Source organism: Bidens hawaiensis, unplaced genomic scaffold (assembly GCF_021521415.1).
Source record: "Bidens hawaiensis isolate Kalapana, Puna unplaced genomic scaffold, B.hawaiensis_p1.1 tig00004722_1, whole genome shotgun sequence".
NCBI lineage: Eukaryota > Viridiplantae > Streptophyta > Magnoliopsida > Asterales > Asteraceae > Bidens > Bidens hawaiensis.
In genome coordinates this window covers 880,348-897,887 of record NW_027491291.1, presented here as the reverse complement: position 1 = coordinate 897,887, position 17,540 = coordinate 880,348, and positions in this window count along the sequence as shown.

Here is a 17,540-nt window from a genome sequence, read left to right as displayed (position 1 = left end):
TTGGTAGTGAATCAAGATACTACTAATGTAACTCCAATCGAGTCGATAAAACCCAACACACTTTTATTTATGAATTACGAGAAAGGGATTGTGATGAGTTCGAAAAATGCGGATGAGATCGGGGAAGGGGAATTCGTGGTTTTTTCCTTGTTTCGTGATCAAATCTTGTTGATTCAAAGATTTGACCTAAGAGAATTATAAGGAAGATTGGAATCTTCTCAACCTCCTATGAAATAGCTATGTATGGAATCCGAGCACACTTGGACTCCCGGGAAACGTTTACTTACCCTAGCAAGGTATTTGTCCATCGGGTAAGGTTATATTTTTAGAATTCTTCTTTAGTTAATATCCGACCAGGGTTCACTATGTCTAGCAAGATTGTTCTTTATAGCCAAGCAAGGTTTACTTTAGAGTAGGCTCATGGCTAACCATGCTCCTGAAGCCATGTGATTGGAAGATCAGCAAGGTATTCATTAATAATACAGTGGTCCGAGCAGGCTAAATGTGAGTAATGAAATATCTCAAGTTACGTCGGGTAGGGTTCTACTCAAGCAGGCTACAGTGTTTCCAAGCACACTTTGCTTTGATAATAAGTTATTCCCTAGAAAGGGGTTGAAAGGATCACTGAAGAACAAGGTTGCTCGTAAGATCATGTTGGGCAAAGTTTGATATGATCAAGAAGATTGAAGTCTGCTAGGTGAGTATTTTCTTAGGAAAATACTCTAAGTAAAGTCTACCTGGAGAACTGTTTCCGAGCACACTTCATGGTTACCAGGTCTACTAGGACAAGAAGGTAGAAAGCCTACTCGAAAAAGATAACTTATGCAAAGTCTACCCGGATGAACCTGTTTTTACACTTAGTATAGCTTTGAATATGTAATTTGAATATGTATCTTTTATTAGGGTTTATAGAAAGAATGACAGTTGTCAGGAGGTGTCAGGCCTATAAATAGAATATTTTAGATCACGCCTCCTACGGAAATTGGATAGCAGACTTTACACTTTTCATACCTTACGGAATATTTTCTGATTGACAGCTGTCAAAGGATCGTACGGATATAACTTTCAAACCAAGAAACCCTAAACTGATTAACATTTGTATGATTCGTTTATATAAATGGTAATATTTTGAGTGATTCTTGTGTGTTAGTTACTTTTCATTAATCCTTTAGCAACTACACTGTTTGTTTCTAATTCCGCCGTTAACAAATAGTTTTCTTTTCCAAAATAGCAACCGTCATTAACTCTCTTGTCGACACATTTATTGTGTGAGTTATGACTTGATTGTGAGTGTGAGTGATCAAACAGGACCTGAAAAGTGGTATCGGAGCGGATTGCTGCTATTCGGGTTAAGAATTTGTTGCTGATTGAAGATCTGAAGAAGAACAATGACGTAAGCAGAACATTGTTCCATTGAAGAGTGACGTCAGCTGCTCTGTTCTTCATTTCCGTCTATATCTACTAATTACCGGTGTCTTCTTTTACTTATTTTAATTAAAGTCTGCATCTTTTCTAATTAATCTTGCTCCAATCGATCCAGATACATCATATCTGAGGATTCATCTAAAATCTGATTATTTACAAAAATTTGATTTTTGACTTTGTCTTCACTGATTAACTGATATTTCTTTTTAAATACCAAAATGTTTGGTTTTGAAGAGCAAGAGGTCATTGACATGTATGGTTATTTTCACATGATGTGTAAAATCTTTGGTGATTTAAACATAAAGAAACTGTTATGTCTTATGTGGAGTTACATTGTTGTCTATGCATGTTCCAAGGTAAATCTTTCCAAGTTATAGGCAGAAAAGTGATTATCCGGTCATACACAAGTCTGCAGGTATTTGGTCACCAAAATCAACTATCTAATTTATGGATGACAAAGAACAACTGTGAACTACATGATTGTAAATATTTTATCAACCAAAAGTTGATCTACGTTCACAAACTTTTACAAAGAAAGTGCAAATATGAGGGTTAATACTAGAACTACAGGGGTGGAGGCAATCATATAAGTCCTTTAAACATTCCGAATGAAAGGCCTATAAGTCCAACTTGTGTGGCCTGTAAGTCCAACGTTCAACCTCACATGTGTTTAAAATTTTAATACTTTAAAATGTTCTATCATTACTAAATACTTTGACCAAATCCAGGGGATCAAAGTCAAATTGGGGTGATCTAAAGAAAGCCAAATAAGCCTTGAGAATAGATATGGAGCATCAGAAGGCAACATATGTTATCCATTGAGTATTATGAATATTAACTGAAACTTAATCATATCACCAAAGAGATGAAATTCATGCTAAGTCTAGACCTGCTGTTAACCTGTCCATGTTGTCATAATAATGCTGAGAATAAAGTATTGAGAAAGCTACTTAGTCAATATGATCCCATATTTGAGATCTTTTCAGCAAAAGAAAGGAAATTGTTTTGAAAAGAAACATAACTGAAATTTGATCTCTAATGCACCATTTGCTTTTAAACAATTATCTTTATTGATAAGTTTAACTAATATTGTGTTTGAGTCAAAAAGTGTTGCATTTTACCTACTAAAGGTTGAATATGTAATTTCGGTAAGGTTTGATGATTTATAAACTTTCCGGGAACACATAGATGTTTTTATCTAAGTTTACTATTTTCGGGTATGCTTTGAAGTACTTAACACCTTTCGGGTAGAGTACACTATTCTACTCACTTTCCGAGCAAGCTTGATAATTGTGTATGTTTGAATATGATGCTTTTTAGCAAGCTTTGTTGATTTCTTAATTTTCAAGCAAACTTAATTGTTATAGGTTTAGTTAATATAGCATACTTTGTGATTTGATGTGATATTCTAGCAAGCTTATGTGATTTTTGAACTTTATTACCCACTTAGGTGTTTGTTTTACTGTTTAAATACATTTCTAGAAACTATATGTTTTTGTGATTATGATTCTTTGAGATTATGTGTTTTCGGACAGACCTAGTTTCCGGGGCACCCTTTATATTTAGGGCACACTTTGAATTTTCATATGTTCTTTTAATATACTTGGTAATTTCAGGTTAACTTCCCGAGTACACTTTGCGTTAGGAATCCACTTCTAGCACACGTTGTATTCTTGAAGGTTTTCGGACATAACTTGAATCAAAGTATACTTGAATGAATATTAACTATTTTCGGGCAAGGTCTGTGCTAGATTGAGTTATTCGGGTAAGGTTAGCAATTGGAAGTATGTTTGAAATATACTTGACTGAATATTAATATTGCCTACTTGATTATCTGTCTTGTGATTCAGTTCTCAAGCAACCTTGTATTTTGAGTAAGTTTTCTTCGTTTTACTTAAATTTACTTCTAATAATTCTTTAATTGATTAAATCGAGCAAGCTTTGTAATAGTGGAAGGTTTCAAGCAAGCCTTGTAAAATAAAATGAACTTTTTCCGAGCAAGGTTTGGTATGTGAACTTTATAAAGCAAGGTTTTTAAGTGTTAAATTTTAATAAATAAGCATGTTGTATGACTGTTATTAACTCACTAAACGACAAAAAAACATTTTACACCCACTTTCAAAAGGTATATAAGAGGGAATTAGAGAAGTTTTTCAACATTATTTTCCCTCTCTCTCTCTCTCTCTCTCTCTCTCTCTCTCTCTCCACTGATTGCTCTCTAAAAACCTAACCGACTCATTGCATTCATCAAAATCCTTCCGCTAGTTTATCACCCCTCACAATCCGACTCCATAAGCATTAATTAAATGTTTTCCGACCACTATTATTTGATAATAGGCTCTGATTATTCATGTTTACTAAATTTTTGTTTCTTGTGTAGGTTATAAACTTGTCGAAGACCAGGTTCTTAATGAAATTTCTCTTAATCTTATTCAAACTTATAACTTGAAATTGCTTAAAGTTGTGAACGTTAGGACTAATTTCTACTTTGAATGTGCTTGATTATGTTTTTCAGATATGGCGGGTGATAACCAACCAAGATATATCTTTGAGCACAAGCACAACATGTGTGCCTTGTTGCAAGTCACTCCGTCAATGAAGAAGTTGTTGTGATGATACGATGGCTTCAACGGCCCAACATTAATTTTGCGTTGAAAAAGTGCCCAATAATATACCAAAATCATTCTCTTGATTTTTGGCGATTAGCGAGACTCTATAATAATGTGAAGGGAAGGGGATTGAAGGCACTATAGCAAATCAGGAGATTCGAATAGACAAAGGGGTTATTCGAAGATGTTTGCGGTTAAATGATGATAATCGAAGTCCGATTCACTTAACAACTGACCAACTTTTTCAGGATATTTGGGCAGATGATGGGTTATCAGGGGACAGTGCATGACAGACAATTCCAGAAGGGAATGTTCCCCAACTTATACCTATTTTTAATACACCGCATCATTCAGGGTTTTGGCCCTCGAATAGGCTCATGGACTCTTATGAGTCGGAACCTGGAGAATGCCATAATTGCTGTCCTGTTAAGATATCCTTTCAATTTTTCAAGAATGATCTTCGAAGGACTTGTAAGCAACTTGAAAAGGGTAACAAAGATAAATTTTTGGCCTATCCCAGGTTCTTACAGATCATATTCAATCAAGAGTGGGAGGGATTGCCTGTTACTGGAATCACTCATGTGTTACAAGATCCGGATACATACAAAAGGATTGCAAGTTTAAGTAGTACAATCAGATTCAATCCTGATCAAGTGTATGAAGATTTACCATGGCTGATGGTTGATAATATTTAAATTTCTTTTTTGCATGGGATTTTGGCAGAAGAACAACAGGAAGAAGAGAGTGAGGATGATGATGGAGATGATGAGGATGATGATTTAGATGCAGGAGATGATGGAAATGATGATGAAGGAAATGATGGGAATGATAATGATAATGTAGGAGATGATAATTATGATGGTAATGCAGAAGGGGTGATGCAAATTTTAATGACAATTTACAACCTCAGGGGAGTTTCAGATTACTCCAACACCAACAACCACACCCTTGACACTCCACCACAAACACCATCCTACCCACCATCACCAATTGATCAAACATTTCAAACCCCACCACAATCACCACTTTCCTCTCCATCACTGAATGACCAAACTATCCAATCCCCATCCACTCACACACCCATCTTAACCCTAAGCCAAACTGAACCATTACACCAAACACCACCTCAAACCATAACCCAAACCCCACCTCAAAAAAACCTTGTCCCTGATCCCAACCAGTCACAAGCTTATTCTATAACCTCACCATCCGATACCCCTCCCTCAAATGCCTTTCTCTTACAAATAAACTTCAACCTAATATGTTAAAACATTGATCTAAAAGGTGAAAATTCCGAATTGAGAAAAGAAATGAGGAGTTGAAGGCTCAGTTGGCCTTGGCACAATCAAGGATTCAAACCCCGGAGCAGGAGGATGAGAAGACCTCAGCTGCCCCAAAACAGGGGGAGAATATTATTGAAGTGTTGAATGTTGTGAATAGAGATGAGGATGAAGTGAGAGGAGAAAAGGAGATAGAAAATAAAGATGGAATTGAAAAGATAAACATTGATAAGAATGTGGCTAGTACTGATGTTTCCACTGAAGTATTGACAAATGTCTTAACTGCAATGGAAGTACGAACTGACGTGTTGATAGGAGATGTTGTAGCTGAGGAATCAGTTGTTACTAAAACTGTTGAAGAAGATTCCAAGAATGCAGAGCATGATAAAGAGATGGAACAGTTGGAGAAAGAAGTTGACGAGTTTCAGTCTGAAACTGAAAGTGATAAGAGAAGAAGGCTAGACAAGGGCAAAGCCATTGTTGAGAATGTGAATGACCCTGAAAAAGAGAATGTTGAGGAATAAGAGGAAATAGATGAAGTTGATGCTGCTACTGCCAGAAGGTTGGAACAAACAATGAAAGAAACATGGGATAGGGAACACATTGCCCGAATCCTAACACCAAAAATGCTGGCAGAGCAGGAAACGTTGATTGAGCAGGCTAAAAATGCAAGAACTTTAGAACAGGAGGAGGAAGATGATCAAGTGGTGATTGAGACCTTGATTAATCTAAAGAGGACTGAGGAAGTGGATAAATCACTTGCCATGGTATTGAGCAAATTTAGTCAATCTCAGGTCAGCCTCAAAATGAAACAAATACAACAGCTGAGCCATAAAAGGACGTGAATATGAATCTGAATTATGAAGAAGTTGGTGAAACCATTGCCTCTATTTTTGCCAAGAAATGGGCTGAGCAAATCAAAGATGATATCAGACAAAACCCATCTGATTGGGAATGTACAGATGATGCAAGATATGGCAAGAAATACACAAGAAAAAGGATCAGACCTGAAGATTATGATCAAGCTGGTAGAGCTGAATCTGTAAAGAAGGGGAAATGGGATGACAAGAATCAATACTTTGTTGAGAACCCTGATGAGAAAGCAAGCCCTCTAAGGCCAGTTCCTTCACAAATGTTGAAACTTGAGGAAGTGGTTCAAGGAGTTCCAAGCATTCCAGTTGCTGATACTCCAACTCCAGATGAACCTAAAATTGATGATGTTAATGAATCATCAGAGGAGGATGATGAATCTGATGATGATGATGATGATGATGACAATGATCAGGAAAAAGTTAATGAAAATATTAATATGTTGTCCCAACAAGCAGAACTGTCAAATGAACAAAGGGAAAATATCCAACAAAGCCTTGATGATGTAAGAAGGAACCATCCTTTGATTGTAAGTTTGATTAGACATGGTTTCAAATTTGAAGATCTGGTTTCTTTAACTTATGAGGAGTTGCAGAGCAAGTTGGAAAAAAAGAGGGATATTGTTAAAATAATGATGGATAAGAAAAACAGAGAAAGTCAAAGATCTAGAGAGTATCTGAGATTGCACAACTATTCTGAGAAAGATTTAAGGCATTTTAAGTTTGAGCAAACTTCGTGATGCCTATTATACAACCAAATATGCAGAAAAACAAGATGAATTGGATAGACTTAAGCTGAAAGCTGCTAATCAAAAGGAAAGAATTAAGAAACTCTATAAAAAATATGGAGGAAAATGCAGATTCTTGATGGAGCATGGAGAACTCTTAATGATGTGGAATCAATGACTAAAGAGATGGTTGAAAGAGAGTTTAAGTATTTGTCAAAGAAAATTCAGAATGAAGAAAGGGAAGAAAAAGAAAGATTGGGAAAAGAAGCAGCTTTGACTGAAAAGCTTGATAAGTTAAGAAAGAAATTTGATGGTAGATGTGGTTATCTACTGTGTAACAACTCGGGTTTTCAAACTTACACTTTTACCCGACTCGGTTCAATGTTCGGGTTATTTTCATTAAAAATATTTCCTTTATCAAATTAGTTTGATTATTTTATTAATACTAAATTGTTTATAATTAAATCTTTATTGATTTTGCACTTTTAGCCCAAACTATATATTTTTATCTAAATTGTGTCCATGTTCAAACACTAGGGTCCAGACTGTAAATTATATTATAACCCATTTCACAAACAGATACCCATGATCCAAACCCGTATCCAATTCAGTTTTCTTGTACCCGAATATACAATTGGTTTGCTTGAACCATAATTTTCGTTATAATCGCGTTGTTTGATCTCATAAATATCTTTATTATAGTATTATCGGCCTAACCGCCGAGCTAATTGTGTTAACAATATCCAATTTGATCTATTATCCTATTTAACCAACCCGTTAAACCCTAATCCCTAATTATATATAAACGATGATAATATTCCAATTAAACACACACCTAACATCATATAGCCGTCGCCTACAAATCCCTCAACCTTAATTGATTTATAACAACCTCTTGATACCCCGTTCATCTTCGTTCTTCTCCGACTCAGTTCTGTTTATGTTCACCCCTTTCTGATCGCAATGAAAGGTAATTGATTATATGGTTTACTTCACGAAGTTGTTCTGATCAAAAGTCCCATAGTTGATTTGATCAAATACATCGGATTTGATCAAATCAATTGATTAGGGTTTCTATATAATCTGGTATAAGCTGATATTGGTTATAAGTTATGGGGACCATATTTGTTTGCATGTTCTGGATGGCCCAGTTGGTAAGGCATACACGTTAAGGGGTGGAGGTCGCGGGTTCGATCCCTTGCACCCCGATTTTTTAGTAAATTTTGTTAAAACATATTTTTTAAACCATTTAACAATTAGATAAATATAATAACTAAATAAATTATTTTATTAAAAACCGATTATGATACTCGTGTTTTCTCGCATCTTTTCGTTCGTGTATGTATGTATATGTGTATTTAGATATACCTATATGTATATATACATATATATATATATATATAATATCACGTAAATTAATTTATTGATTTAATATATATATATATATATATATATATATATATATATCTACAAAATACAAACTTAATAATATCTTTATATCAAATAGAATACTTATGACATAAAAAAAATATAATATTAACTTAATAATAATTTAATTAACGAACTCTCTTATCCAATCTAGTTCATTAACTTAGCGTATCCGTATTCTATATTCCTTTATAAGCCTTGTCGTCAACGCATGATTTCCGTGAATCGTCGCTCTTAATATTTCTCTTATCACTTTTGTTTGTCTTTTGAGGTGAGTACCACATTCCCCTATTTTACTTCTTTTAACTGTTTTGGGGACATATGCGTAAATATATTTTCTCATATATACTTATACTCAAAACTACAAGTATTGTCTTATGTTTTAACAACTTATACCTTACTTGTTTATGTGCTTATTTTCTTTGTATGCTTTCGCATTCGGAGAGGTCCAACATAATCTCTGTCTAGTATGATCATACGCCAGTCGTTAGCCTTTGTGCTTCTCGAAATCTCAGTTATACTTTCTCATTTGGTTAATTTGTTATTCTCATATGAATTGTTGCAAATACTTATTTTTATACTATACTATATGTACACTTAAACTGGTGTGTTGCTCACTCAACATGTGTTGTTGACAAAATTCTTTTTTATACGCATATGCAGGTTGGTGAAGACTTAGTGAAGACTTTAGTTAGAAGAATATTTTAAGAAGTATAAAATTTGTATTGTTGTATAAATTATAACTTGTTTGTATTTTGATTTATTTGATAATTAAATTCAATTAATAGATATTGTCATTTAAATATTGCAAGATAGTACCTTAAGAGCTATGACAATCAGTTCGCGCCCCGGCATTTCTGCCATAGGTTGGGGTGTGACAGATTTGTATCAGAGCCGAAGGTTTAAGATAGGTCGTTAGAAATGGCCTTAGACACATGTTTAGGACCCCTATATGTGCCTATCTGTTTACCTTTATGTGTTCAAATTAAATTGTTTACAGCTTTCTTAGATAATTGTTTACTTATTATCTATTATATTGTTATGCACACACACACAAACTCCGAGGCTTTGCCACAACATTCAAAGAAAACTTTTCGAAAAGTAGACTGCTTTTATTTTTAGGAATTTTCTTAAGAATTCCCACCTGTTGTTTTCACTCATACACCTTAAGGCTAGGTTATGTGGGATGTCCCTATGATAAATGAAAGGGGAAGAGATACTGTGAGTTGGGAACTAGAAAAACGGTTCCAAGAACCAAAGTTAAGACGCTATTCCTTACCTGGGTGATAACCTGACCACAGTACTCAACCCTGTGGACCCGAGCGAGGCCCAGAAATGCCGTATGACCGACACCTTAGGTTGATTTTTAAACCGAATTCATGGTGGTTTGTGGCTAAACTCGGTTTTTCCGATTATTGTGTTCCGTTATTTAAATGGTTAGTTGGGTGAAAAATCCATGGAACCCATGGGCAATACAACTATCCATTTCTCAACTTGTTTTCGTATTTTTGAGGGAGTAATCAAACGTGGTGGTTCACAAGATACTCCGACTACCCATATTTATTTCGATAGTTCGTTATTTAGTTTGTTTGGTTAAAAACGCCGTGTAACGCTCGTTGGGCCGACAAACTTCATTGCATTGTTAATTCGTTAATTAGTTGGTACAATCAAATTGCCATGTAACGCTCATGGGCTGTCCAACTCAGTTGTTTTTTTTCGTTATTTCGTTGGGCCAATCAAATTGCCATGGAAAGCTCATGGGAGGCCAACACCCACAATTTATATTTCGTTAGTTTATTGTTAACTTAATAACCTAAATTTTAAACTTACTTAACTCCTCGTGTAGTCATCACACAATAATCTTATCGACTACATCATTTAACAACTATTTACGCAATGTACCCCCTCATCTTATAAACCTTTACTTTTAATCCTCATGACGCAATTCCCCTTACTTTTTAATGCAACATTATTATGAATTATCTTCATAGTTAAACATTTTACTATTCTTATGATTTCCTCAATTTATCCTTCATCTTATAAATCCTCAATTTTGGTCTCTATAGAATGTCTCATTTAAGAAACCAACGTTATCCTCAACATCAATCCTTTGATTCTCACGACCACTGTATAGCTTCTTGTATAGCCGAAGAGTTAGCTACTGCGATTCCCATAATAGTAACTCAAATTCAAAATATCAATGCAACCGATTAAACTTTTCCCACTAATTCCCCTACTGGTGACTACAAACCATCTACTTATCCCCACAACAAGAAACGTAAAAACCTTGCTGCAACAAACCCTAACCACCCACAAGTCTCCTCAAACAAGAAACCTTACCTCGGTCCTTTTCCTTCATGCTCCATTTGTAACTATCATCACACCGTTAAATCCCTATGCCGTCGTTGCACCCAATGTAACCATTATGGCCATTTGAACCATTTATCGTTTATAATTTATCCTATGAATAAAGTTTCTTTATGATTAAATATATTGTTTATTAAAGCATACTTCTATCCAATTTCTTTACCCTCATTAACCTTAACTATTTATAAACTATCCCTTCTTTAACTTTAACCACTTATATCTTTACATTTAAAATTCATCTTAAAATTTCTTGCCCTATTAAAATCCACTCCAACTTTTGAAATTGTTTTATGCATTGTTGATTTTCTAGTGTTATACATTAAAACTCCTTAAAACTTTTGTTTCCTCAAAGTCATGTTTTGATCAAACGTTTTGTAAACCCACACGATGAGACGAATCATGTGGACCATCCGACGATAACAATAATTATGGTCCGGAACATAATTATCAAAGTCCTCGCATGGAAATCATGAAGCGTAAAGTTGTGTGTCGTAATATTGAATGGAAAGTAGTTGGGATATCGGTACGATGTAAAAATGATAAGGAAATGGTGGATATGCCGCTGGTACATCATATATATAAGTGCCCTTTTCGGATTTATATTTGAAGCGTTATTTTAACTATTCAAAGTTCGGTGTTATGAATTTTTAAAAGTTATATTTAAGATTTTATTTTTCCTCAAAAATTTAATAGTGTTGTTATAGTATTCCTTAATTTCGGGACGAAATTCCCTAAACTAGGGGAGACTGTAACAACTCGGGTTTTCAAACATACACTTTTACCCGACTCGGTTCAATGTTCGGGTTAGTTTCATTAAAAATATTTCCTTTATCGAATTAGTTTGATTATTTTATTAATACTAAATTGTTTATAATTAAATCTTTTTTGATTTTGCACTTTTAGCCCAAACTATATATTTTTATCTAAATTGTGTCCATGTTCAAACACTACGGCCTAGACTGTAAATTATATTATAACCCATTTCACAAACGGATACCCATGATCCAAACCCGTATCCAATTCAGTTTTCTTGTACTCGAATATACAATTGGTTTGCTTGAACCATAATTTTCGTTATAATCGCGTTGTTTGATCTCATAAATATCTTTATTATAGTATTATCGGCATAACCGCCGAGCTAATTGTGTTAACAATATCCAATTTGATCTATTATCCTATTTAACCAACCCGTTAAACCCTAATCCCTAATTATATATTAACGATGATAATATTCCAATTAAACACACACCTAACATCATATAGCCGTCGCCTACAAATCCCTCACCCTTAATTGATTTATAACAGCCTCTTGATACCCCGTTCATCTTCGTTCTTCGCCGGCTCAGTTCTGTTTATGTTCACCCCATTCTGATCGCAATTAAAGGTAATTGATTATATGTTTACTTCGCGAAGTCGTTCTGATCAAAAGCCCCATAGTTGATTTGATCAAATACATCGGATTTGATCAAATCAATTGATTAGGGTTTATATATAATCTGGTATAAGCTGATATTGGTTATAAGTTATGGGAACCAGATTTGTTTGCAAGTTCTGGATGGCCCAGCTGGTAAGGCACACACGTTTAAGGATGGAGGTCGCGGGTTCGATCCCCGGCACCCCGATTTTTTAGTAAATTTTGTTAAAATATATTTTTTAAACCATTTAACAATTAGATAAATATAATAATAACTAAATAAATTGTTTTATTAAAAACCGACTATGATACTCGTGTTTTCTCGCATCTTTTCGTTCGTGTATGTATGTATATGTGTATTTAGATATACATATGTTGGTGCATTATGTCAGTAGTTCTGTTGGTGATTATGTCAGTAGTTCAGTATCTAGCGTCAGTAATCGTGTAGTTGGTTTTGTTTTGATTTGTATAGGTTGTCTCACAAGTTCGCCTAATATAAGCGAACTTGTGGACAAGCGAAGTTATTGACAACTTCGCCTAGTCTGTTAGGCGAAGTTGTCGAGGACTATATAACCTCAACTCACGGCTTGTTTTGTTAAGTGAATGCCAGTACGTGTAATTGTGATTTGAACATCACGTGTTAAGTGTTGCAATACAACGTGTCTTTTGAGTATTGTAACGTGTGTTCGTGTTCGGTATTAACGTAGTTTACGTCTTACGCTCGTATCGTCTTACGTAAGGATTCCGCACCTACGTACTACGAGATACTTCCGTGTAGATTCGGCTGGGAACCTACAATTGGTGTCAGAGCTTTTGCTCGTGATTGTGTGGTTCGGGATTATCACACGAGTGTAGAAATCGTTCCGTTCGACTATTCGCGGGACGAGTTTACGTTGAAATACCGAGTTTTTGTGTCCTACCCATCTCCCACTATCAAATATAACCCATTACACCTTCGCATACCTCGCAATACGTCAAATTAAAACCTACAAAAAACCTTGTGTTCATCGGGCGAAGTTGCCGTCACTATTCGTAGGGTTTAGGCGAAGTTATAAGTTTAAGCGAAGTTATCAACCAAGCGAAGTTGATATCAGGCGAAGTTGTCATTAAGCGAAGTTAATCAGCAGGCGAAGTTAAGGTTTCAGTGAAGTTAAGGAATCAAGCGAAGTTAACCTTAAGCGAAGTTAATCAGCAAGCGAAGTTAAGAATAACTTCGCCTACTAATCACTGTTCAAATTAATAAAAAAAAAATTTGTTTTATGTGTTTTCAAGTCGTGTTTCTTTCAGCGATGACTTCGATAAACATTACGGAACTGGTGAAAATGGAAGTTGAGGCCGGTTCAGCAACTAAGGCTCCGAAAACGCTTAAGGGTACCGATTTCGTTACTTGGAAAGATCGGTTTGAACAGTATGTTAAATATCAAGATGCTAAGATGTGGGTGTGCATACAAGATGGATACATTCCACCAACGGCCTTGTTTGAGGGTCGTGATCAAATAAAGAAGTACAGTAAGATGGATGAGGAGGAGAGGAAAATGTATGAGGCAAAGAGTAAAGCTCATACGGCGATCACCAGGGCTCTTCCACAAGAGATTCTTCACACCTTCAGGAAATACAAAACCGCTAGAGAGCTATGGGAAGCGCTAGAAAATCGATTTGAAGGTAATGTGGGGATACGTGCATCCAAAATTAAGCTACTAAAAACCCAATTCTCGGTGTTCAAATATTTGAAGAATGAATCACTTGATGATATCATCACAAGATATTATCACCTGATGACCGAACTCAGCAATTACTCCATTGTATACAAAGAAGAGGAAATAGTAGAGAAACTTCTTGATGCTCTTCCACCGAAATGGGAAATGTACACGGTTTTGATGGGAGAAGATAAAGAGTTTGCCAATATTGATTTGGAAATAGCAGTCAATAAATTACGAAATTTTGAACTTAACATGGTTCGGAAAGAGACATCAACTGATCAGGTTCAGGATCCGGGAATGTATGGTGCGAAAGTTACTTCAAGTACAAGTTCAAAGTCATAATCCTCTGCTTATTACTCAAAAGGAGACTCAAACTCAAATTCAACTCATGACGGTCATGTGACTCTCAACATGGATGGTGATGTATGTTTCGTAGCTGCAGGAAGTAATTCTTCAAAACCTCAAGCCACAACTGGTAACTTTTCATCAAATGTTCCGACCAACAACTACTCACAGATGCCCATGAGTGTTAAATCAGCTGAACAACAGTTTGCTCTCTATGCATCTTTCATTGCATCTTATGAGAATTACATCAAAGGTAAAATAGTCGATCCTGCAACCTTGGACGAAGACTATGATCAAATCGATGCTGATGATCTAGAAGAGATGGATCTGCAGTGGCAGATGGCTATGATAGTAAGAAGAGTTAAAAGATTCATGAAGAAAACGGGTAGAAAGTTCGTTGGCGAAAGACCAAGTTTTGACAAATCAAAGGTTAGATGTTACAACTGTCAACAAAATGGTCACTTTGCCAATGAATGTACAAATGAGAGAGTCGTACGTAGTCAGAACAGGCCTGCACAACAGAATGGGGGAGATAGTTAGAATAGGGCTATGATATCTAGACACAATGGTGGTTATAACTGGAATCTACAGGTTGAGGAAGTCTTCGAACAGGCAAATTTGGTGAACATCGAAACTGCAGGAAGTGAGAAAGTGACGGGAGAAAATCAAGCTTACATGGCAGAAGTGAACGATCAGCTCTCTGAGGTAAGTTCTGAACTTAATTGTATGAAATGTGAAAATCTGTCTGAACAATTGAAAACAGTAACTGATCAGTTTGTTAGTTTGGACGCTCAATTTAAAACGCTAAAAGAAGATCATCATTACACTAAAACTAGAGAAAACAGTTACTCGGAAAAATAAAAGCTAGTGAAAAAGATATCAGAAGTCTTAAAGCCAGTCTAGCAGAAAAAATGCAAGTAATTGATCTTAGTTATGAAGTGTTAGAAGAAAAAACCAAACTAATTGCTGAAAGGGATAAACAGATAGCTGATTACCAGGTAAAAGTGGTGGAATTAAACAGAAAAATTGAACAGTTTAGAAATTCCTCAGCAATGCTTGATCACATCGTAAGTGTTCAACATTCCCCAGCTAACAAAGGGGGAATTGGATTTTCTGTAGTTCCACCACCATATAACCATAACTATACGTATGATCCTAGTAATCAGAAATCTATTGATGTTGAGATTAGTCAGACAGTTCCTGTCAAAGTTTCGATTAAAGAACCTGAAGTTAGTAAAAACGAAAAGAGTAAGCCTGTTTCGAATGTTAAGATTTCTGTTCCTAGTTCTGTCTCATCAAATTCGGACAAGACATCCGAATCTAGTGAGATAAAAGAAGAGGTAGTGTTACTAAAACGTGGGGAGGAATATAAGCCAACTGAAAAGAACTCTCCCCTAAACCCGTTTGTCCCACCATATGTTAGACAAACAAATAGTAATGCAACCTCAACATCTGAAACAACTGTTGAGACGAAGGTTGAACACAGGAGTTGTTTCAGATGCAATCAAATAGGACACCTGATTGCTGATTGTCCTCTAAATCAAAGATTCAGAAGTATGAGGCCTTAGAAAACTGAGAATAAAACGAATAGAAATTATTATAATGGTAAGAATGCTAACTCATCAAAGTTCAGACATTGGGCTAAACCAATATTTCAAAGATATCAATCTCAGGTTTTCCCAGTTAACAACCAAACCAACATAACTCAGTTAATCCACTAAGGTTTGGATGGCCTCATAGTCAATTCTCAAGAATGTATCCTTTCAGAACTTACAGAAACTACTCTCAAACTGCCTTTGGGCAATCAAAGTACGGGATGCCGTTTAACAGATTTAATCGACCCAAGACCAATAGGTCTTGGGTCCCCAGATTTTAATCTTTTAGTTAACTGTGCAGGAACAGTTGAACAGGACTGTAAACAATCGTTGGGTTGTGGATAGTGGCTGTTCCCGGCACATGACTGGTAACAAGAATTTGTTACACGAATGGAAACCTGTTCAAGGAGGTAGGGTAAGTTTTGCTGGAGAGAGCGGAGTTAGGATTACTGGTATTGGAACTGTGACAAATGGTAAAATGAAGTTAAAGAAGGTGAATTTTGTTGAGGAGTTGAAGCATAATTTGTTGAGCGTGTCTCAGATTTGTGACAAAGAGTACACGGTGCACTTTACTAAAAATGAAGAAATTGTTCTGTATCCTGGTTTCAAGATACCAGAGGCATGGGTGGTGATGAAGGCTCCAAGAGAAAAGAACACATATGTAATGGATATGAGGTCAACTGAGATGGCAACAGAAGAGTCATGTCTTCTGACAAAGGCAACTGAATCTGAGTCCGAGTTATGGCATCGAAGAATGGGACATATACATCTTCGAAAAATGAACTACATTGTCAAGAATGGGCTGGTGCATGGTGTTCCCTTGAAAAATTTTAACTTTGAAGATCAATGCTTATCGTGCAAAAAAGGAAAGCAACACAAAAAACCTCATCACTCCAAGAAGGTTAATTCAATAGTCAGTACCCTAGACCTACTTCACATGGATCTCTTCGGTCCCGTGAATGTATAGAGTCTAGGTGGAACATCATACTGCTTGGTAATAACCGATGATTATTCTCGATACTCTTGGGTATACTTTCTGAAGACAAAAGATGAGACGGTTCAGTTGGTAATTAACCTGATTACCAAGGTTGAAAATATTGTGGGGAGAAAGGTTAAGTACATCAAGAGTGATAATGGGACAGAGTTCAAGAACTACCAGATGGAGATATTCTGCTTACAGAAAAGGATAGACCACCAGTACAGCGCCCCATATACTCCGCAACAAAATGGAGTGGCTGAGAGGAAGAACAGGACGCTAATTGAAAGAGCCAGAACCATGCTGGCTGACGCTAAACTTCCCGTGGTGTTCTGGGCTGAAGCTGTTGCAACAGCCTGTTATATCCTTAATCGTGTTTTAACTGTTAAAAGGCTAAATAAAACTTGTTATGAACTTATGCATGGTCGAAAGCCAAACTTGAATGGTCTCGAACCATTCGGGTCCCCATGTACGATATTAAAGACAAACTCTAAATTTGGTGAGAAAGCCGACGAAGGTATTTTAGTCGGATATGTTGTTGGGACACCCAACAGAAGAGTCTTTAATATATCGAACAGCAAGGTTGAAGTGGTTTGTAACACCGACATCACGAGTTACAAACCACCAAAGCCTAGCACGGGACCCGCTGAAGCTTTTGACTATGATAAACTGTTCAAATCTTTTAATGTGCCTTACTTGGATTCTGCAGAAGTCGATGAGAAAATTGCTTCAGAGATTCTGTATGATGAGGAAGAGAATATTATACAACGTCCGCGATACGATGAGAGTCATCCTTCCTCGTCA